Raw genomic sequence first — 24,291 nt, 5'->3', positions numbered from 1 at the left:
CTGTGACATTAGAGACAAATCAAATGTAAAATGCAGTCAAGATATAACGCACAATCAAGCTACAAAATGCAAAAATACAAAACAAAATAAAGACCCACCTGCAAAGTAATAAGCATCTATGATCGCATTAACCATGACGTCAGCTCTAACAAAGAAGGCGAACAGAAACCATGCACCAGAGACCAGTAAAAGACTAGAAACAAAATTGTAACAAAATAAACCAAGACAGGAAATAAAAAATAAAAATAAAATATGCTAAATACACGCAAAAGAAAAAAATGTACCTGCAGGCACGTGACCCAATATGTATTAAATATGCATGTCATTTACAGACATGAAAAAGCTGACAAAGCAAACTATGCAATTGAGACATGAGAAACAACCAAAGCACAGAATGCAAGTAAATAAAAGTTAACAACACGAAAGTAACTGAAAAACGAAATGCAGAACCACAATTTGCACCAGACTTCCACAGAGAAATAATGAAGCTGACGTGTGTCACGCAACCAAGCTGCAAATACTATTACCAATACCATTCAACAAGTCTGGGGATGAAACAGGGAATTCAGGTACTGCCTAAAACGGAATTAGACTAAATAAAGGAAGAAGACAGGAAGCAGCATTTCTAGACATGCTTAAAAGGCAGGATAAAGTGTGGGATGCACTAAAGTGCCATTTAAGCAGTTTGGAAAGGTATTTTGCTAAAAGACTTTAAATAAGTCTAGATTAAAATTGTATTCATATTTCTTTGTTAGAATTGGGAATGGATGTATAACACGTTTTACTTTAGTGAGTTCCTCAGGCATTAACATGGTTTTTGTTAAAGTAAAACATGTGAAAAGGAAACAAAAAAGCAGTACCAAACACATCAACAGTGGAATTCAGAATACAGATAAAAGGAGTAATAAAAACGTCTGCGGTTGAAAGCTGGCGAGGTCAGTGCAGCTGGGTGCCTAGAGAATGCCCGCCTTTGTCCGTCTCTGCTTTCTGCAGCACTCCGTACTACTGCGCGCCATCCATCCCAGAAGCAGGTGGCACATCAGCCCCCCTGCCCGGGACGTGTCCCTAGGGACTCGGGCTTCACAGGGCTTCTCAGTGGGAGCCCGAGGCAACCCTTCCCGACAAAGAGGCCCCCGGGGCCCTGGTGCAATCGCGACTGGCAAAGCGACCGTTTACCGCGTCGCTCTTCAGGGCCTGGAAACACTCGCGGGCTCATGAATAATTCTGTGATGAGCCGTGCTCGGCAAACAGCCCTGGTATCCTGGCAGCCGGTTCCCGCTGCACCGCCAGGGCCAGTGGGAGGGACATAGGCGGCCACACATTTGAAAAGAGAAGGGAGTTCTAAGCTATTGGACACATCACTGCCGATCACTGCTGGTGATGACTTCATAAGTGTCAGAACAGGGCCCAGCTGCCGGATTGTGGGCAGAGGGCTTCTTCCACTCCCGTGGACGGGTCCAGGGTGGAACGTACGGCTGGGAAACACAGTCCAGGGTGAGTACTCTGGCTGGGAGAAGTATCTTCCCATCCACAGGAAGGTTCCAAGGTGGCACGTACGGCTGGGAAACACAGTCCAGGATGAAGAGACAGACTGGGAGAAGTGTCCAGGAAACACTCCCTGGCAGTGAATGCAGAGGGCTGCTTCCCATCCCCAGGACGGTTCCAAGGTGGCACGTACGGCTGGGACACAGAGTCCAGGATGAGGACTCGGGCTGAGAGAGGCGATCAGGATACACCCCCTGGCACCGAGGGGAGAGGGCTGCTTCCCATCCCCAGGACGGTTCCAAGGTGGCACGTACGGCTGGGACACAGAGTCCAGGATGAGGACTCGGGCTGAGAGAGGCGATCAGGATACACCCCCTGGCACCGAGGGGAGAGGGCTGCTTCCCATCCCCAGAACGGTTCCAAGGTGGCACGTACGGCTGGGACACAGAGTCCAGGATGAGGACTCGGGCTGAGAGAGGCGATCAGGATACACCCCCTGGCACCGAGGGGAGAGGGCTGCTTCCCATCCCCATAACGGTTCCAAGGTGGCACGTACGGCTAGGAAACAGAGTCCAGGATGACGAATCTGGCTGTGGTGGGTGTCCAGGATACACCCCTTGGCACCAAGGGCAGAGGGCTTCTTCCAATCCCGGCAACGGTTCCAAGGTGGCAGAAGGGAGTTCTAAGCTATTGGACACATCACTGCCGATCACTGCTGGTGATGACTTCATAAGTGTTAGAACAGGGCCCAGCTCCCGGATTGTGTCCAGGATACACCCCTGGCACTGGGGGCCGAGGGCTTCTTCCACTCCCGTGGACGGGTCCAGGGTGGCACGTACGGCTGGGAAACACAGTCCAGGGTGAGGACACAGGCTGGGAGAAGTGTCCAGGATGCGCCCCCTGGCAGTGAGGGTAGAGGGCATCTTCCCCTCCCAATGGACGGTTTCCAAGGTGGCACATAAGGCTGGGCAACAGAGTCGAGGTTGAGGACTCTGGCTAGGGTGGGTGTCCAGGTTACATCCCCTGGCAGTGAGGGCAGAGGGCTGTCTTTTCCTTTCCAGGACGGTTCCAAGTGGCATGTATGGTTGGGACACAGAGTCCAGGATGAGGACTCCAGCTGGGAGAGGCGTCCAGGATACACCCCTTGTCACTGAGGGCTGATTCTCCACCCCAGGATGGTTTCAAGGTGGCACATATGGCTGGGGAGGGTGTACAGGATACACCCCCTAGCTATGAGGACAGAGGGCTGCCTTCCCCTCCCCAGGACGGTTCCAAGGAGGCATATACGGCTGGGACACAGAGCTCAGGATGAGGACTTGGGCGGGGAGAGAAGTCGAGGATACAATCAATCAATCAATCATAACACTTGTATAGCGCGCTACACCCCCTGGCACCAAGGGCAGAGGGCTGCTTCTCCACCCCAGGACGGTTCCAAAGTGGCATGCACACCTGCGGCACAGAGTCCTGGATGAGGACATGGGCTGGGAGAGGTGTCCAGGATACACCCCTGGCACCGAGGGCAGAGGGCTGTTCCCCCTCCCCAGGATGGTTCCATGGTGGCACGTACAGCTGGGACACAGAGTCTAGGCTGAGAATTTGGGCTGGGAGAGGAGTCCTGGAGTACAGGTGAGGGCATAGGACTGTTCACTTCAATGACTAGTCCCAGGACAGATAGCTCATGCCATGAGCGGGTTGGGACCCAGAGCAGAGAAGGTTCAGAATGGCAGAGATGTTTATGAGTTTAATCAAAAATGGACGAACCCAATGATGTTGGTATAATCACTGGCAAGCAGTGCTTGGGAACCCACTAGGTGAGTAAAAGGCCCCTCACACACCAACCTAGTTGGTGTCATGCTTCATCATAGGGGCCCCAACCGGGTGGCCGAGCGCCTCCCGGTTGTGCTGCAACGCCTGACTACAGCGGAGCTGGTGTGGTGTGATGATGTGATGTGGTGAAGAATTAAGAATTAAAAATACCTCTGAGAATCCTTGCCGAGGGAAATTTATTAATGGCGGCTCAGGATATATTAAAATTAGAAATTATGTGAAGCAACTATCGAAAAAGATTCAATTTCAGGTAGTTGGCTATGTGGGTGGTCTACATGTTTCAGCCCTCCTCAAGATGTGCGGGGCTTTCTTCAGGACCAGGAAGTGCAGTGAGTGGCAAAATAGGGCCACGTGAATAGTGAAAAATAAAAGGGTAATTTACCTACACACTCGCTAAGGTGTGTGGAAGCGATATCAGCTCATTGGCAGACAACGCAGCAAAAAACACTATGGCTGAGTATTGATCGCTGATCAGGAAGGGGAGGAGTGCGCTCCTCGTAACACAGTTTTTGGTCAGAGAGCAGAACCCGCTAGGCACCTACCGCCGGGAGACCACAGTAGGTGCCTAGCGGGTTCTGCTCTCTGACCAAAAACTGTGTTACGAGGAGCGCACTCCTCCCCTTCCTGATCAGCGATCAATACTCAGCCATAGTGTTTTTTGCTGCGTTGTCTGCCAATGAGCTGATATCGCTTCCACACACCTTAGCGAGTGTGTAGGTAAATTACCCTTTTATTTTTCACTATTCACGTGGCCCTATTTTGCCACTCACTGCACTTCCTGGTCCTGAAGAAAGCCCCGCACATCTTGAGGAGGGCTGAAACATGTAGACCACCCACATAGCCAACTACCTGAAATTGAATCTTTTTCGATAGTTGCTTCACATAATTTCTAATTTTAATATATCCTGAGCCGCCATTAATAAATTTCCGTCGGCAAGGATTCTCAGAGGTATTTTTAATTCTTAATTCTTCACCACATCACATCATCACACCACACCAGCTCCGCTGTAGTCAGGCGTTGCAGCACAACCGGGAGGCGCTCGGCCACCCGGTTGGGGCCCCTATGATGAAGCATGACACCAACTAGGTTGGTGTGTGAGGGGCCTTTTACTCACCTAGTGGGTTCCCAAGCACTGCTTGCCAGTGATTATACCAACATCATTGGGTTCGTCCATTTTTGATTAAACTCATATATTACAGGGGATACGGACGCACCCTTGCCTCCCTAGCTCTCTCATTGTTCTCCTCAGAGATGTTTATGAACCATACCTTTGGCAGGGAAAAACAGGGTGCTTCTGCCCTCCAAGTGATTCCAAAGAGATGCGAAATGGACCTGGGAAGACAGAGTCAATAATGAGGGTTTCAGGTGGTAGAGCTGTACTGGTTCAGCTAGTGTTGGGCTATACAAATACTATATACGTGTATATGCATACGTTTTCAGGAACGCAACCAATAGCACACGTGTCAATGTGAGTTCTTGAGCTGGTCCCTATACTTCTTGTGCCTACAAATGGGTCCTGTGTGAGATCATGTATGTAGGTAGAAGATACAGAGCCCAGCATAGTGGTATATGTTATAGTCCTGGCTCCTTATTATACCTCTGTAAAAAATTGTTGTCCAAAGAATGTAATTTTTGATTTGTGTTTTTGTATCATTAGAGAGGTAATTTAGCTTGGGTAGACATTGCTAATCCTGGCTGAATTTTTCTGGATGACATTTTAAAATTTGACGGATGTGTTGCAGTGATGATGTAATATTTCAGGAACCATGAGACCTATATTCTTCATTTTGGTGTCCAAACATAGGTTTTGGGGGTCAAGTAGTCTTATATAGACAGAAAACAACTCAGAGCAACCCTTCTGCCATTTTTCAAAATGGCGGCTCTATAATAATAGTTTAGCCATCATATTCGTCCTTTAATTTAATATTGTTTTTGTTTCAGGTTTTCTGTTGATTCAAATTTGTAAACATGAGCGCACCAGGTGGTAACTACAAAATCTGAGAACTCCTTCAACAAAGAAAATGTGTCAAATGCTAAACTAATCAGAGAGAAAAGCTAACATCAACTGAGCTGGACAGAAGAGAGTTGGAGATGCTGCAGAAATAGGGCAAGACGAAGTTCACAAAAGATTAAAACTGATGGGTGAAGAGAATCAAATATTTTATCATTGTAACAAGTGTTACAAGTCGTATACAATGGAAAAAAGCCTGGAAAAAAATTGTCAAAAAATAGCAGAAACCAGTGAATCACAACAAGAATTCAAGTCTTCTGAGAAAACGCTGACAACCAAACCCAATGCCCATCCACTTAGAAGATCAGTGGATAGCTACCCCTCATCCACCTCCAAAAGCAGAGGATCTTCAATCTGTTATCTGTGGTTTAGCCAGAACAAGGGCCAAAGGGATCCACAAATGAACAAAGTAGAGAGTATGTGAGTCTCAAAGGGCAAACATGTTTTTATCTGCAGCTAGTTTCTTCTAAGATGAAGTTTTCAGCTGAGTAGCTGATCTAAATAGCAAGTTGAATGTATTTACAGGGTGTTTGTTTAGCCACCTGAACTGCATGCATGCATACATTCGAAAATATGAATGTAAAATGAGCTCCAAGCAGCAACATAACCACCAGCCTTCAGTTATGTTTGCACTCTTTGAAATAGGAAATTAAGTTTTAAAGGCACTCTTGAGTGCTGGCTATGGGTTCAGATCAGAGAAATAATGGTGAAAATTGATTAAACTGTATTGTTCCATAAAAATTAAATTACGTTTTTTCTGGTGAGAATGTACAATGACAAAATTTGTTTTTGTCAGTCTAACTAAAAGAATGATCCACATATGGTGTTCTCAGCTGATTTGACACCTGAAGTTCTTGCTGCCAAAATAAGATCACAGGATGCAGTAAAATCAGCAGGAACTATTTTAAGAAATGTCCTTAAAGATTTAGATTTTTGACTTAATGACAAATCACAGAAGTCAACAAGAATTCCTGATGTTGTATTAAGATTTATTACTTCATTGTTTAATATCAGCAAAACAAAACTGTTACATATGAAAGTTTTTGAGTTCAGAACAGAAGCCGACAACATTGATGATGGCTTTGAAGATATAAGTGAAGAAGTCGAAGACAATCCCATGAACCAACAGGCTTATGCTGTGCAAGTGTAATGTCTTTTCCGAATCATGTTTTATTAATTACATCACAGCAAAAATAAATCTTTGCTACATATGACTGCCTATGCAATCTATGACAAGAGCAAAAGTAGAGAGCTAATCGCTTCAATGAATAGCATTGGTGTGTCACCAAGTTATAATTACAAAGTACGGAGCAGAAACTTGTTAGCAGCTCATGCTGTGAAATCTTGTGAATCCAACAGCACACCACTTCCAAGTCACGTTACCAGGAAAGGATTTACAATTGCTGCTCTTGATTATTTTGATTTTGAAGACAGCTCTTCTTTGTCTGGAACATTCAGCACACATGATACTGCCGTTGGGCTTTTTCAAGACTGTACCAATGAAGTAGCTGCTGGAAAACAACCTGTGTCAGCTGTAGCCATAAACAAATGAAGCTGCAAGCTTATAACCCAACTGCCTTGCCAATGTGTGCAAAATCATTACAAGCCGTCAACATGTTCAAACCAGAAATATTCAAAGTGGCTGAGGACATGGACCTTCTACCCGGTGCTGCAGTCTGCAAAGCTGATTTGACTGAATTTATCATATTGCTTATTCGGTGCGGACTGAAGGATGAAGAAAAGCCAGTTCCTCCATGGGCCGGAATACTTGCTATGATCTCCTGAAATACCGTCCCACTGAAGAAGGTTGGGTTTTTACCAGCAATACCATCTCCAGTCACAAACTACGCGACAGTATACACAGCTCTAAAAATATTACAAAATGTGCATGCTCAGCTTAAAGACCAACTTATCCTGCCAATTTTCTGTGATGAAGGTGATTTCCGTGTTGTAGCTGACATTTTAATGAACAATCCAGTGAATTTTGATGATCTTTATCCAATTATGGGCGTTTTCCACATGACAAAAGTTGTGTTGCGGTGTGTAGGAGGTTACCTCAGTGGATGTGGCATAGACAATACACTTATTGAGTCTGAAATCTTTGGAAGCAAAACTGTCCAGTCGGTATTGAGCGGAGCTCATTATGTTAGTTTGTTACAAGGTATGCGCATCATATCTGAGGCTATAGAAACATTGTGTTGGAATGATTCCTGGAACAAGAATGACAAATTTGGTTTTGCATATCTTATCTCAGAAGTGAACAAGGCGCAGGGTGCACTTCATTCAAAAGACGTAATGCAAAGCCAGGCAAGGTTCAATACACTCAGTTCAAAATCAGAAGACCAAGTTTGTAGAGTTTGTCAAGGAATGGGAAGAAAAATCAGAACTTTGCTAGCACTGGGGAAATGTTTTACACGTGATAGCTCTAGTGAAAAACTTGGTACATCCTGATCAGAAAGGTAATTGGTAACTGCACATAAAGACTGTGGAATCACTAATTACTGTGTTTAGTGAATTCAGTAGCATAAACGACCTGAGATATAGGTCTTGGTATTTGGAAAGAGCGAAGAAGCTAGAGGTGAAAAAACATAACTCTGTAGAAAATTCATCCAAGGACATCTTGTGGTGAAAGACAGTAAATGCTGTGGCTCCAGATATGAAACTGGAACAGATGATCCAGAGATCGCAGAAAAGCTCAAAGGGGAACTTTTCGTCAGATACGTAAAAGTGAATATGTTGCTCAATGGCAGCTAGTTTACCATGAGGTACTTTCTGTTTGCAGTGTTTTCGGAGAGATGACAAATTCAAAATTAATGGACCATTGTGAAACTGTTCCTCACCATGGACTTGTGGGAAAGAGAAAGGAACGTTTTAATGAACATCTTGACAGCCTTCTTCATTTCATGCAGCAGCAAGGAAACCCATTTGAATTGACTAAGCCTGTGCGACTACACAACTTCATGACCAAGCAATATGTGGATAATGATATAAAGACACGTCTACTAAAGGTCTTGGAACATGGATCCAAACTATATGCAGAACTGAAGCAGGAAAGGTATGTATTGAAAGAGAAAAAGCTGTTTGACATAATCACTAAAGCTAAACATCCACGCTACAATTGCCATAGGTTTTGTACAACTAGTTACTACAAAATAGGTTACAAAAAACAACTTTGGCAAGCACATAGAGAGATGGATGTGGCAAAAGAAAGGGGTGAATTTATGAGGGCATTCTGTTGCATGATCTTCCAACAAACACATTATTTGATGGCGATGCTGCAACCAAACCAGTGAAGCACAAACTGGTACAAGAGCTTGAAAAAGAACTTCCCCTAAAGAATTTCAGTTCAAAAAGGTGTCCTCTTTGAAAACTGCTGTTGTTGTGGACTATATGTCACAGTTACGAATGGTCAAGATTTCATCCATGCAAAACTTCGGAGAGGTCGTTCAGACTGTTTACAGATATCAAAGTCAGTGTGCACCTTGCAAGAACTGCACATTGTCTTTGATTGGTATCTTGAACTATCTGTCAAAGAATGTGAGAGAATCAGACGAATGTCTACAAGGGGAAAAATTGATCTTGCCCGCATCAAAAATTCGGCACCAATACCTGTGCAACTTGATAGATTCTGGTCATCAACATCGAGCAAGATGAACTTGGAGATGTTAACTTTCCAAAACATTGCTGATGCTTCAGTAAACACTGACTTTCCAATTATTGAAAGTGGAATGATTGTCAATCAGGGGTTGGTGCCTGTAGAGATATATTCAAAAGGTATGGGCCACATTGTACAAGAACTTAGCAGCAAATTGGAGGAAGCTTACTTTTGAGTTGTGCCACATGTTGAGTGGGCTGTTCAAATTCGTTCCAATCGAGTCATTGTACTGTCAAATGACTCAGATGTTAATATTGTGCTACTTAGATTTGTTGCAATGTTTATAAGTCAAGGATTGTCAGAGTTATAGATATGTTATGGACCAGGCGAGAAAAGACACTTAGCCCAGCTTCATATTCTGTACAAGAAACGTGACCCAGAGATGCCCAGTGTTCTTCTCAAGACACATATTCCTACGGGTGATGACACTAAGAGCATAATTGAAACAAAGCTTGAAACTTTAACTGCTGAACCTGTGAAGTTTCTAAAAGGATTTGCTGAGACAGAAGAAGAATCTGACTTTAAAGATGTAACATAGAAAAAAATACCTTGTGCATGAATGGAAAACGAATTCTGACTGTCACAGATTTGACAATCTTTGGTACAGTGAGTTCAAGACATCAGTCCCGCGAACTGACCTTCCACCGATGTCATGTTCTGTGCATGGACACATTAAAAGAGCATTCTACTTGATCAGAAGATGTGTAAATGTTTTGGATCATGCATATGTAGAGAAAGATCTGTGTGAATTTGGTTGGGAAGAGATAGATGGGGTGATAAAACTAATGACATTTCTAAAGCCTCTACCCACAGAACTTACACATACTTGTACTTGCAAAACCTGTGCTACAATAGGATGTCCCTGTTGATATGCTGTTCTCAAATGTTCAACATTCTGCAAATGTACCACAAGCTATTGCCAGAAAAAATAAAGTGAACTATGAAAATGTGTCTAAAACAGGAGTGATAAACATTATTTTTTCATATTCAGATCATAAACATTGTTTGGTGTATACATAAAAGGATTAAAAAACATTATTATTTGTTTCATTTCTATTTATGTCTCTTCTTCCTCTATTATAGCCGCCATTTTGGAAAATTGTGGAAGGGTTGCTCTGAGGAGTTATTTTCTGTCTCTATCAGACTACTTGACCCCCAAAACCTATGTTTTGACATCAAACAGAAGTATATAGGTCTCATGGTTCCCGAAATATTACATCATCACTGCAACACACCTGCCATTTTTTTAAATGTTGTCCAGAAAAATTTGGCCCGGATCAGCAATGTCTACCCAAGCTAAATTACTTATCTAATGATCCAAAAACACAAATTGAAAATGAAAATCTCTGGACAATTTTTTTTAAAGGAAGTATATCAGGGGGCCAGAATTATTAGAAGAGGTGGCGAAGAAATGGACACAAGACACAGATTACCACCGGCTGCTCCCAGTATGAACTGGTCCTGTGGAGAAACTGAGTCCAGGATGAAGGTCACACAGGTGATGTGTCAATGAGCCCAGGACACTGTGCACAGCAAAGTGTCACAGCCCTAGACAGCACATGCATCCAGAAGAGACACAGGGGGAGGTTGTCTCCACTAAATAGTTCATGGCACATTCAACTCATGACAACATGTCTCATCAACAGTACACGGACACTATACTGCAAATATGACCCAAGAAGACAGAGGGCGCAATCAAGGCAGCATGCATTTCTTCTTGATTGCATGGCCCCTAGACAGCACATATAGCAACAAGACACAGTAAAGACAATATATCATGCCCTCTGGAGCCCCTACGAATCACATGCACCTCAAAGAGATGCAGGGGAAGGTTGCTTCCATTAAGTCCCAGGGCAGCAAAACTTAACACTAGAATCAGAACCATGGTTTGAGCACCAAAAGTCTTCAAAAGTCGGCGCGTTGCACTAATGACACCATGCGTCTCACCTCCTCTACACGGCTGCAATACACCAAACGTGGCCTGAGAAAACACAGTGAGGATGGGGGATACATGCCTCTCATCTCCACTGCATGGTCCCTAGACAGCACATGTAGCCGGAGGAAACACAAGATGCAGTGAAGACAACATTCATCTCATCTCCTCGGGGGCCCCTACACATCACATGCACCCTGAAAAGACACAGGGCAAGGGTGAGGGTTCACAGCATGCCCAAAATACTCGGGAAATTCCACAGAGGGAAATATTTCTCCATGAAATAGTCCCAGGGAGACACCAGACAAGAGTTATAAACATGACCAGAGCACTCACCATAAGTGCTCAAAGTATGGTTATTTGCACTCAGGACACATGCATCTCATCTCCCCTGAGTGGTCCATGGACAGCACATATAGCCAGAGGAGAAACATGGTGCACTGAGGACAACATGTGGCTCATCTCCCCTGGGTGGACGATAGACAGTTCATATAGCAAGAGCAGACACAAGGGGCACTGAGGACAACATGCATCTCATCTCCACTCAGTGGTCCATTGACAGCACATATAGCCAGAGGAGACACAGGGCGCACTGGGGACAAAATGTGGCTCATCTCCGCTGCGCGGTTCTTAGGCAGCACATATAGCCAGAGGAGAGACAGGGCACACTGAGGACACCATGTGGCTCACTTGCGCTGCTGCACAGTCCTTAGCACATATAGCCAGAGTAGATACACACAGGGGGCACTGAAGACAACATGTGGCTCATCTCCGCGGCAGGGTCCTTAGGCAGCACATCTAGCAGAGGAGACACAGGGCGCACTGAGCACAACATGTGGCTCATCTCCGCTGCAGGGTCCTTAGGCAGCACATCTAGCAGAGGAGACACAGGGCGCACTGACCACAACATGTGGCTCCTCTCGGCTGCAGGGTCCTTAGGGAGCACATCTAGCAGAGGAGACACAGGGAGCACTGAGCACAACATGTGGCTCATCTCTGCGGCAGGGTCCTTAGGCAGCACATCTAGCAGAGGAGACACAGGGCGCACTGAGCACAACATGTGGCTCATCTCCGTTGCAGGGTCCTTAGGCAGCACATCTAGCAGAGGAGACACAGGGCGCACTGAGAACAGCATGTGGCTCATCTCCGCTGCAGGGTCCTTAGGCAGCACATCTAGCAGAGGAGACACAGGGAGCACTGAGCACAACATGTGGCTCATCTCCGCTGCAGGGTCCTTAAGCAGCACATCTAGCAGAGGAGACACAGGCGCACTGAGCACAACATGTGGCTCATCTCCGTGGCAGGGTCCTTAGGAAGCACATCTAGCAGAGGAGACACAGGGCGCACTGAGGACAACATGTGGCTCATCTCTGCTGCAGGGTCCTTAGGCAGCACATCTAGCAGAGGAGACACAGGGCGCACTGAGCACAACATGTGGCTCATCTCCACGGCAGGGCCCTTAGGCAGCACATCTAGCAGAGGAGACACAGGGCGCACTGAGCACAACATGTGGCTCATCTTCGTGAAGGGTCCTTAGGCAGCACATCTAGCAGAGGAGACTCAGGGCGCACTGAGCACAACATGTGGCTCATGCCCGAGGCAGGGTCCTTAGGCAGCACATCTAGCAGAGGAGACACAGGGCGCACTGAGCACAACATGTGGCGCATCTCCGCGCAGGGTCCTTAGGCAGCACATCTAGCAGAGGAGACTCAGGGCGCACTGAGCACAACATGTGGCTCATCTCCGCGCAGGGTCCTTCGGCAGCACATCTAGCAGAGGAGACTCAGGGCGCACTGAGCACAACATGTGGCTTATCTCCACTGCAGGGTCCTTAGGCAGCACATCTAGCAAAAGAGACACAGGGCGCACTGAGCACAACATGTGGCTCATCTCCGAGGCAGGGTCCTTAGGCAGCACACCTAGCAGAGGAGACACAGGGCGCACTGAGCACAACATGTGGCTCATCTCCGCGGCAGGGTCCTTAGGCAGCACATCTAGCAGAGGAGACACAGGGCGCACTGAGCACAACATGTGGCTCATCTCCGCGCAGGGTCCTTAGGCAGCACATCTAGCAGAGGAGACTAAGGGCGCACTGAGCACAACATGTGGCTCATCTCCGCCCAGGGTCCTTAGGAAGCACATCTAGCAGAGGAGACACAGGGCGCACTGAGCACAACATGTGGCTCATCTCCGAGGCAGGGTCCTTAGGCAGCACACCTAGCAGAGGAGACACAGGGCGCACTGAGCACAACATGTGGCTCATCTCCGCGGCAGGGTCCTTAGGCAGCACATCTAGCAGAGGAGACACAGGGCGCACTGAGCACAACATGTGGCTCATCTCCGCGCAGGGTCCTTAGGCAGCACATCTAGCAGAGGAGACTAAGGGCGCACTGAGCACAACATGTGGCTCATCTCCGCGGCAGGGTCCTTAGGAAGCACATCTAGCAGAGGAGACACAGGGCGCACTGAGCACAACATGTGGCTCATCTCCGCGGCAGGGTCCTTAGGCAGCACATCTAGCAGAGGAGACACAGGGCGCACTGACCACAACATGTGGCTCATCTTCGCGAAGGGTCCTTAGGCAGCACATCTAGCAGAGGAGACTCAGGGCGCACTGAGCACAACATGTGGCTCATCTCCGCCCAGGGTCCTTCGGCAGCACATCTAGCAGAGGAGACTAAGGGCGCACTGAGCACAACATGTGGCTCATCTCCGCGGCAGGGTCCTTAGGCAGCACATCTAGCAGAGGAGACACAGGGCGCACTGAGCACAACATGTGGCTCATCTCCGAGGCAGGGTCCTTAGGCAGCACATCTAGCAGAGGAGACACAGGGCGCACTGAGCACAACATGTGGCTCATCTCCGCGGTAGGGTCCTTAGGCAGCACATCTAGCAGAGGAGACACAGGGCGCACTGAGCACAACATGTGGCTCATCTCTGCGCAGGGTCCTTAGGCAGCACATCTAGCAGAGGAGACTAAGGGCGCACTAGGCACAACATGTGGCTCCTCTCCGCGCAGGGTCCTTAGGCAGCACATCTAGCAGAAGAGACTCAGGGCACACTGAGCACAACATGTGGCTCATCTCCGCGCAGGGTCCTTAGGCAGCACATCTAGCAGAGGAGACACAAAGCCCAGAGTTGGAACCCAGTCCGAAGGCGGTTCTCAAGAACCACGGCCGTGTACAGTCAACACTATGCTCCTCACCCCTGCTGTCAAAACAAAAGATAGCAAATAGGGCTTGAGAAGACACAGGCCAGGGGTTTGCTTCACCCTGGTGGGTGTACAACAAGCCAAGCGAGGGCACCCGGTACAATAAGCTGCTCGTGTCTGCTGGCCCAGCCCTTGGCAGCAGACGGAGCTCGAGGACGCACATATCCAGGATAGGGTTCAAGGAGGAATGCCTTCTCTTCCATTCGCCCAATAACCTCCTTTCCCCCCCTCCTGCCAACTTCGCTGCTGCTCCAGTGGCGTAACGAGACTTGAGTCCCCCTTCCTGCAAAGTACATGCAGGGCCACGCTCCGGAGCTCTCAGGCCAAGGACCTGCCGGTGCTGGAGTCCCCCCCCCCTACCGGAGCTCGGGGGTCCCCGCACCTCCGCGGTTGCGGGCGCTTTTGTTACGCCACTGTGCAGCTCTCCAGTCACTCTCTCGCCAGGACAGTGCGAGTCTCATTGCGATCACTGCACCACATAGCACACACTAGCAGCAGCTGAGGGGGCAAGGGGATGGGATGTGGGAGGGGGATTAGCGACTCCGGTATGCGGCCTCAGTTTCATGACATCCACCTAAAAACCTGCTAAACCACATCAGTGCACGGCTCGAGAGCAAGAAATGATGCAAATTAAATTATGAAAGGAACCTTTAAAGAAGTGACACTTTTCAGCTGCAGTGCCTCCGGCAGTCACAAAACTCATATCAACGCCCCCAAAAGTGACAGATGGCTTCCACACCCTCACACTCCCAGTGCCTCACCACTGATACACTCTCACTCTTCCAGTGCCTCGCCACTGACACACTTTCACGCCCCCAGTGCCTTACCACTGACACACTCTCACACTCCCAGTGCCCCAACAGTCCCACTAATGCTCTGATATAGTTGCCTCATCGAAAGACACAACACCAGTAGCTCCTGTTTTATGTATATGGTATTTCTATAGCGCAAACCTAGCCAATAGGCAGAGGAGTGCTAGACAGTCAAAAATAAGCATAAAGTCAACGAGTGATGGGAGGGATAGTTGGGTTGTGGACAATTAATGCATTATGGTGTAGCGTTATTTAAGGAGGTGCGCCTTCTCAACTCCTTCCTAAATTGGAGCTGCGTTGGGGCAGTCCTGATGATAAGGGAATGTTGATCCAGACCCTTGGTGCATAGATGGAAAAGGCCTGCTGACTTGTGTTTTTTCTTTGAATGCCCCACACTGATAGTCCTGACGATGTCAAAGCTATGCCAACAGCTCCCACACTGACAACCCCTGACTGAAAGCCTGCCCAACCCAGCACTTACAGCTCCACATCGTAGGCCCATCACCAACCCCACAAGAAGAGTCTGTCACCTACAAATCATTCACAATCCCTCTTCACATCAACGGTCTTATACAACAGCCTCCTGCACCAATAGCCCCTACATCGACAGACACCACACTGGCACCCCCCAAACAACTTCCACATCAGCAGGTCGCCGAGGACCCACATTGCCAGAAACCAGAATGACATCCACCTTGAAAACCTCCACATCAACAGCTCACGAGGACCCACTTTGCCAGATACCACATTGACATCCACCTAGAAAACCTCCACATCAATAGCTCACCAAGGACCCACACTGCCAGAAATCACAATGAAATCCACCCAGACAACCTCCACATCAGCAGCTCGCAAAGGACCCACATTGCCAGACACCACACTGACATCCACCCAGACAACCTCCACATCAGCAGCTCGCCGACGACCCACATTGCCAGACACCACATTGACATCCACCCAGACAACCTCCACATCAACAGCTCGCCGAGGGCCCACATTGCCAGACACCACACTGAGATACGCTCAGACAACCTCCACATCAGCAGCTTGCCGAGGATCCACATGCCGGACACCACATTGACATCCACCCGGACAACCTCCACATCAACTGTTCAAGCATGTGAGAACCAACGTAATAACAGTCCATGAACAACAACTGGCATACCATCAACCACCAGTCCAAGAGAACCTTTCAGCAACCATTGCCAGGCAGCACAAAGGATGGCCACCCCAGACGCCCCACAATAACCATCAGGAACTCCCACACGGCCAGACCCAGATGCAATCTCCCACCCTGCCTGTAAAGCTGCTGTCCCGGTGTGTGATTTGAACAACTGTCAGGTGTTGGATTCCGTCACATCCTTTGTCCCTTGTAAAAAAAGTCTGTTTTCTCTCTCTGTAGATGATTCAGAATGCGGGTTCACGCCTGCCCTTGGGAATGGAGCGTGTACTCACTTAAGAAAGTCTTGCTGGGAATTAGCCCGGAGAGGGGCGTAGTTAGAAGTGAAGTGTGCATTTAACGGAGGAGGAGCCTTCAAAGCGCGTGCTTTGGACCGACAAATACCGGTCCAAAGAAAGAGCCCAGACAGACAGACAGACAAGCCATGGGGAACTTCAAAAACCTGGCGTGGCACACTCCTGGCACCTGCAGCCCTTCACAATGTCACCTCTGTGAGTGTGAGCCACAATCCTTACACAGTCCTTGAGTGAAAAGACAACAGTGATATGAAGACGCAAACAGAGACAAAACAACAAGCACCATACACACTGGTTCCTCCAGTTCGACTGGTCCACACGAAAGGGCGCCCAGACAGACAATGCGCTGCGATAACATAACAACCGCGCTGGCACTATATACAATGGAAGGCAACATAGTGGGGGCAGAGTCACGGGAGATAGGGGAGGGAAAGAAAGTGTGGGGGAGACGGCGGAAGCGAGAATCAAAAGGATCACAGGGAAAGGGCAGGAACACTTGAGGCATAATGGTATCGAGAACAAGAAGGAAGGACGGACGTAAACATGGAAACAGAAAAATGGAGTGGCAGCAGAGAAAGAGACCAAGCCGTGCACCGACAGATGTGAGGGGAGCACACAGAACAAGCAGACAACAGGAAAGAGAAAGAGGAAGACAGGACTTGGAAAAGGAGGTGGAGGCACAGCCAGTGAGTAACCTATAGCTGAGACCGCGGGTTAAAACTGTCACTTGAGCTTAGTTTTGCCACCGGAAGGCTCTGCATCAAAGTGAGCCATGTCTTCACCCACACAGGTTGTGGATCGCAGGCTTTGCTATCGTTGGAGCGCGCGGACTATGGAAATGCTCTATATTTGACCCTCACTAATATCAGCCGAGAAAGCTGCTGATGATTGAGAATGCGATTTCACTCCTAGTCCTTGGGGATGGACCATCTGCTCACGTCACACCGCCGCCATCAGTGCTCCAATGGTGGCCTGGTGCAGCCAGGGTCACCTTTGATCTGTGTCACCCATGGTGCCATTTCCAGCACGAGCCACAAGTAGTTCGCCAATGCTGAAAATCTATCAGCCACTTCGCTCGAACCTGAACTTGGAGGCAGACCTTCGTTGCTCAAGCACCTAGGCTGTGGAATAGCCTACCACGAGTACTACCCCCTGTGTCTGATTTACCACCGTAAAATGAACCTGAAAAGCAGCTTTTTTGTACGTATGCATCTTGTTTAGTTCCCTGCACTCTTCTTGTTTCCATAATGTTGTGGAAACAAAGCACTTTATAAGGAAACTTATAAAACACCCACTGGCAAACAGAGAGAGAGGTAGATAAGGCAGGAGTGGGGAGAAACCATCATGGGAATCTGTTGTTTTGCAGATTTTCCATTTTTTTTATATTGTTGAAAAGTTGGTAAAACCGACCTTGAAACTACAAGAGGCCTAAAACCCTGTCCCCCTACCAAAAACTACCCCAACCCCAGCCCCCACGCCCTGAGCCCTAAAATGTAAGCCTGCCTTGCTCTTAAAACTACCCCTACTCTTTCCCCCACCCTGAGCCCTAAAACCCTACCTCTTTCAAATAAACTACCCTGACCCCCCCTTTCTGAGCCCTAAATCCGACCCACCCTGCCCTTAAAACTACCCTGACCCCTCCCTCTACCCTGAGGCCTAAAACCCTGCCCCTTACCAAAAGCTACCCCTACCCCAGCCCCCCCGCCCGGAGCCCTAAAACATACTTCCACCCTGCCCTTAAAACTACCCTGACTCCCTCCACCCTGAGCCCTAAAACCAGGCCCCCCTTTGAAAAGATTACCTGACCCCTCCTCCCGCTCTGGGCCCTAAAACCAGCCCCCACATCTAATAACTCAGGCCAAGCCCCTAAAACTACCACGACCCTCCCCCTCACCCTGAGCCCTAAAACCCTGTCACCTTCAAAAACTAGCCCGATCCCCCGCCCTAAGCCCTAAAACTGACCCCACCCCTAAAAACTACCTCCCAAACCCGGCCCCAGTCCTACTTACCTGTCCGCGTCCGGAGCTTCCTGTTCAAAGACTTCATGTTCCTCTCCCTGCCCATCTGGACACTAGACCACTATCTGTCTTAACCAAGCATACGCGTGGTTAAAGCAGATGCGGGGTTCAGTCAAGCGTTGTTACGCTTGTGGGGAAACAGCGCGCTGGCTCAGCCCGTGTTGCAAAGGCCATTTCCCTGCTATCATTAAGTTCCTGCTTACCACAGAGTCTGCAATTAAGAAGATTGAAGATAACAGCACGCTGGTCTTCATTGTTGATGTCAAGGTTAACAAGCATCAGATCAACCAGGCTGTAAAGAAGCTTTATGATATTGATGTTGCCAAGGTCAACACGCGGATCAGGCCCGACGGCGAGAAGAGAGCATATGTGCGTCTAATTCCAGACTACGGTGCACTGGATGTAGCCAACAAAATTGCCATCATCTAAGCCTGCTATGTAACCGTCGGTACAGTTCAAGTGAAGGAATTCCTTTTCATGCATGTTCCAGGGTGGGGATGAGAAAAAATAAGGCGCATGAAACCGCAGCTTCTCTTAGGAAAAGGCGGGATGACAAAACACTGAAGATAGCACCTAGAATGGTCCAATGTCTCACGCCTCAGGTCAGGTAACTCGAGTTGACATCCAACTTACTTTTAAACAAGAAAGTGGCTGCTCCTCAATTGGATAGCCCATACACCCCCTGAAAGCTCCCACCACACATTTTGAATAGTTCCATAAGTGAACAATGGTGGTAATTTGATGAAGTTTTGGTTCAGACTCCATTCAGTCTTCATTCTCTTCCTCTAGACCCCTACTAGAAGCCCCCTCAAGACCCCTTCGAGAAGCCCCTCTGTTGAGGACCTGCAGAGGTTTCGAGAGCCTTCCATCGTCCTCCACTCCTCACCCTGCAGACTTTTACAGCCGGTCTGCATGTTTTTCCTTTTCACTTGAGGTTCTCTGGGTTAAAATGAACTGGGGTTTCCCACTCCACCAAACCAATGGGCAAAGACTTCTTGAGGACTCAAGGGATGGTTATTAGGCTGCCGCTTTCAAGCCCTACTTGGCGTTCTTAATCCAACTACCTGTCAACCTTATGACCAGCACTGTCCTTTGGGTGGGCTCACAGCAGGAGAAGATCGAAGGGGATAACACTTCCTCTTTGCCCAAAAACTATAAAGCCCAAAGTGCAGAACCCTAAAAGTATGAAATCTACTATTTTGTGTTGAAGAAACCAACAAGCAAATTTTGTTTTTGTTCCATTGGTGAGGTGTCTTGCTCAGCCAGTCTGCAAGGACAGACACACTGTTGACTGGAAAAAGCCTACACTGTGGGCTGCAGACGATGGATGGAACATTGCCACAAGCATGCAGATAGGGCATCCCTTGAGCTACCTGCTCTCTTGTGGATCAAATCTGTAATGTTAACTCACATCAAGGACGGTAATCACTCGACCAGCCCTGGGTGCTCTGTGGACGAATGGAAGTCTTACGGTTAAGCCCATTCTGAATTACTGGAAAGTCTGCATCGTTTTGTTCCCTTGAGGTAGGCAGAGATAGAGAGGAGACAAAGGCATGTGAGGGACAGAGGCGAAGAGTCTCTGACACAAACTGTCCAATGGCAGCCCTCACCATTCATTCAAGGCAACACCCTGACTGTGCCCAACCAGGATTAATTGCACACTGACACACATCCATTCACACAAATGCACACACCTGAAGTATCACACTTCAAAATAGTTCTGGGGTCCTCATATTTCCTCTGTTCCATATAAGATCTGTTCATGCACATCTGCTTTGGTGAGACTTCAAACCCGATATAACATGAATACCAACCTTTATACCTGTTGCTACCCAAACTACTGTCTCTGCACATTTACTATAGCAGAAGACAAGATATCCTCCAGCACGCCCACTTCTCCGAAGACCCTTTGCTGTACCACTGGAAGATCCTTTACGCCTAATGCAAATATCTGTCAACACAAGTACTTCGAAGACTCGAGTGAGCAAAAGACACTTTCCTGCCAACCCAATGTCACTCCAAAAGATTAAAGCATAAACCCTCAAAATCTCTCAGAACTACTAAATTGATTCCAAAGTCCAGCACAAATAAAGGCACACACCCAAAATACAGACAGCTTTGGACCTAAAGATTAAGATTAGTCAACAAACCTATAGAGAACAACGTTTCTCGAATCAGCCAAAAATAAAAGAACATACTTTCACTAACTCCTTAGGACAAGCCCAACACAAGACACAAGGTCTACAGTGTTTTTTAGACATTTGGCTGTTGGGACATAACGTCCAAAAATGAATCCTTATCTCAAGCAAGCACCTGCCGATAACTCCAGCACAAGATTCTTTGCCACAACCAAATGCAAACCCATCAGAGGACTTGTCATCAGACTTCCAGTGAGTCTCAACTTCCAGAAAACCCAGCATAAAACCTTGGAGGAGACTCAACACGAGACTCCTAACCACAACTGAATATGTTACCCAAACCCAACGAAACTCAACACCTCCACTGAACACCCCACACCAAACCTCATACAAGACACAGATCCTCCACGAAACATCTTTGTTCAAGTCCAGTACAACAGTAATCACCACAGCCCAAAAAATAGAAGAAACTCAACTCTTGCACCGAAAACCCAACACAAATCTTGTCCTCTTCATCAAACCCCAAAAGAGCAGCCCAAACAAAGAACTCTTCACCACTATTGAATGCCATACAAAAAAACTCAGTAGATTTCTTACCTCCACCATAATCTATGATATAGCTCAAACAAAGAACCTCTCACTCTACATTTGTGAGATCCACCCACCACCGCATGAACAAGAACCATCAGTCCTACACACCTCTGTGCCATGACAATTATTGAGCATGTGAAACCATTATCTGCTGAAATCCTTATCTGCATCTATTCGCAAACTCACAATCTTTCCCAGAACACTTCACACAACCTCCTGGAAACATTTTCAAATCACAATAGGGGGCTCAACTTGGCTGGGGTGCCAAAGAAATCACCAACTGCTGCTGAAAGTCTATGTTCCTATGGCTGGACCTTGTACACATGGCAGGACCCTGTCCCCACTCACAAGCCCTGCACCCACCGTTGTATACTGTACCTACTCCGGAGCCTGGCACTCACCATGGTACCCTGCATTGCTTACACAATGCAAACACCACGGGTCCAGGACCTTGCATCCAATGAAGAATCAAGCGCCCACCAGTCTATGCACCCACCGTAGAACACATACACACCATACATCCACCAAAGAGACCAGTTACACTCATGGAAACAGCACTCACCTTAGAAACTGCCTCCCCCGGCACTATAAAGCATCCATGGAAGCCTGCATCCACCGCAGGAATGTGCCGAACACAAGATGTAAGTCATCTTTCATCAATCTGCTCCACCCTGTGCTTCTCTATATGCCTAGTCACAGCAACAACTTCACCGCGCAACAACCAGACTCCTGCCACATAGGTTGCACTACAAGGCCACACTCTACCAACCATGCACAACAAAGGAGTCTTGTTCACAAAATAGACGTCCACAGAAATGAGAGTTTGTCTTTTGGCTTCTAAACACTTCACTCCATGCTTAAGCACAGCTGCAAGTTCACCACAAAATATAGTGCCACACGGAATCAAACACGCAACACCAAAACTTTCCTTACTCTGTGCAGCACACTCTACCAGCCATGTCAACAAACAGAACAGCTTCGTACTCGACCACCCGAGAACTCTGTGGCTTCGTGAGAGGTATAAAACATGTAGAAAGGATATAGTAGATTACAAAGGCCCCATAGACCTCTGAAAACACAATGGGACCCTTTACCCATCACAGAATGCTGCACCTATACTTGACCATCCATTGATCAGCCACATACCTTGTATCCACCCTGTGACCAGGAACCCGCCTGAGGCTCATGAACCCCACCTAGGGATGAGGCACCCACCTTGAGACGCGACACCTACCATAACAGAAGGCACTGATCAAAGGACCCTGTGGGCACCCCAGGTCTGGTTATGTCTCCTATGATCTTTCAGCCCTTAATTTCTCTTCCTTCTGGGATCGGACCGGAAGATAACATTTGGAAGCGCTTTTCTCATCTGACTGGAACCCAGATGCAACTCCTTTTCTCCACTGTGAAGCAACCTGTGCTCCATTCATCTCATGGACACTCCGTTTTCTCCTTTTTTGTCCCCATTCCTTGGACCATCCACTCCTTTGCCCAAAAGTTTCCTTTACCCCGAACTCCGGTACCCTTCAGTCTCCAAAACGTAGTGTACAGACTGTATCGTCCCTACCCACACGACCCCCGCGCCCGACTGCCATAACTTGATCCTCATGCCCCCCACCTCATCCAGACCCACTCTTACCCTTCCACCCCTCCTTCTGAACACGTCCTCAGCCATCGCCTGGACCCCGTCGGCTCTCTGCCCCCCAACCTCGTCCATCACTCACCTGAGCCCGCAGCCGAGACCCCGGCTCCGGAGCCTCTGGAACGAGCTCTTATAGCATCCTTTGTGATGACTCGGGCTGTACCATCTGGAGACGTGCGTGTACTGGGGGTGAGGGTCAAAGAACTTCGTACTTGATATACGCAGTGGAGGACCGGGGGCCCGGGATGTGACTGAGGCTTTATCCACTTCACAAGACACCATCAAAATGCCGCATCGGCTTTATGTGCTCAGCCTAAGCCCCAAACCCAGCAGCATCCTCACAGCCCGGTCATGGTACGACCCAGACGTCTATTCTGCTGGCACAGCTCTGTGAAGGGGACGCAATACCAAAAGGGGGGCGGACAGAGCTAGCATAGAGGGGCTCACCCTGCTGGAGGGGCCATGATACACAGGGAATGGGTCATATTGCCTCGAGGGTTGTGTGTGCAGAGGGTGAGGGTGGGAGGAGGCTCGGAAGGGGGCTCAGAGATGGGGAAAAGCTCAGGAAACGGAGTTAAAAGCCTGAGCGGCGCCGTTCTTCGGCGGAATGGGTGGTAGTTAGATTCTGGAAAAGAGGCGGCTAGCGGAAGAGAGGGTCCAGCTCAAGAACAGTGCCACATCTGAGCAAAGGGAGGTGCAGGGCCACCACAGTGGCCAAAAGGGAAACGCAACAGGTATTAGCGGTCGATCTCGAAATTGAGGATCTGGGTTCGAGTCTCGGCAGGGACGCTCAACATCCTGTGATTCTGGGCAAATCACTTCATCTCCCCGTGCCTAACAAAATGGTGTTAGTCTGTAAAGCAAGGGGTGCTCATGTAAATAGGGTGACCAACTGGCATAGGTGCAAATTCAGGACGGTGAGTGTAAAAATTCAGGACAAGAATTCAGGTCAAAATTCAGGACAAAATGTAAGTTTTACAGATACGTCAGAGGAGGTTGCGCAATAGTATCTAAGTAAATATACAACCACCTAAGTACAAGTCCAAATAAGTTTATATTAATTAGGTTGAGACAATCGTGCACTTCACGGTTTTTCAGTATGACCGCAGCTTGCTACCTTAGACGATTCAAAATTTGCATCTCGCTCCAGCAGGTACATTAGGTCACCAGACAATGGTGAACCACACCTGAATATAAGTGAGGCCACTTTTATTGTTGATTGAAAACAACTGGATATACAAGGAACTTTGCAGTGCCAGCCCCCAGTAACAAACCCCCCCCCCCTTTCCAGCCTCCAATGCCCGGGCTGGCCAGTCCGGCCTTGCTACCACCCTCCAATGGTGCCCCTCATCTTCGCATAGACCGTCTCTCATGTGTATTTAATTTCTTTTATAGCGTTACTCATCCCAAGTATGTAGGGCAGGGTGTCGGAGTGCGTTACATCACACACACATTAAATAGAGACAATGACTCATATAAATGTGAAAGTCA

General features: G+C 48.0%; 1 protein-coding gene across 2 annotated transcripts in view; it reads right to left on the bottom strand.

The window, feature by feature from the left end:
* Window positions 1–22,898, bottom strand: part of DISP3 (dispatched RND transporter family member 3) — a 148,273-nt gene extending 125,375 nt beyond the window's left edge. For both annotated transcript variants that reach the window (XM_085609878.1, XM_085609879.1), the window contains exon 1: window positions 22,883–22,898. The gene's annotated coding sequence lies outside the window, so the exon portion shown is untranslated. The remainder of the gene's footprint in view (window positions 1–22,882) is intronic.
* Between the last annotated feature and the right edge of the window lie 1,393 nt (window positions 22,899–24,291).

The sequence above is a fragment of the Triturus cristatus genome, chromosome 1_2, assembly GCF_964204655.1.
Source record: "Triturus cristatus chromosome 1_2, aTriCri1.1, whole genome shotgun sequence".
Lineage (NCBI taxonomy): Eukaryota > Metazoa > Chordata > Amphibia > Caudata > Salamandridae > Triturus > Triturus cristatus.
This window is presented reverse-complemented; position numbering and strand designations above follow the sequence as displayed.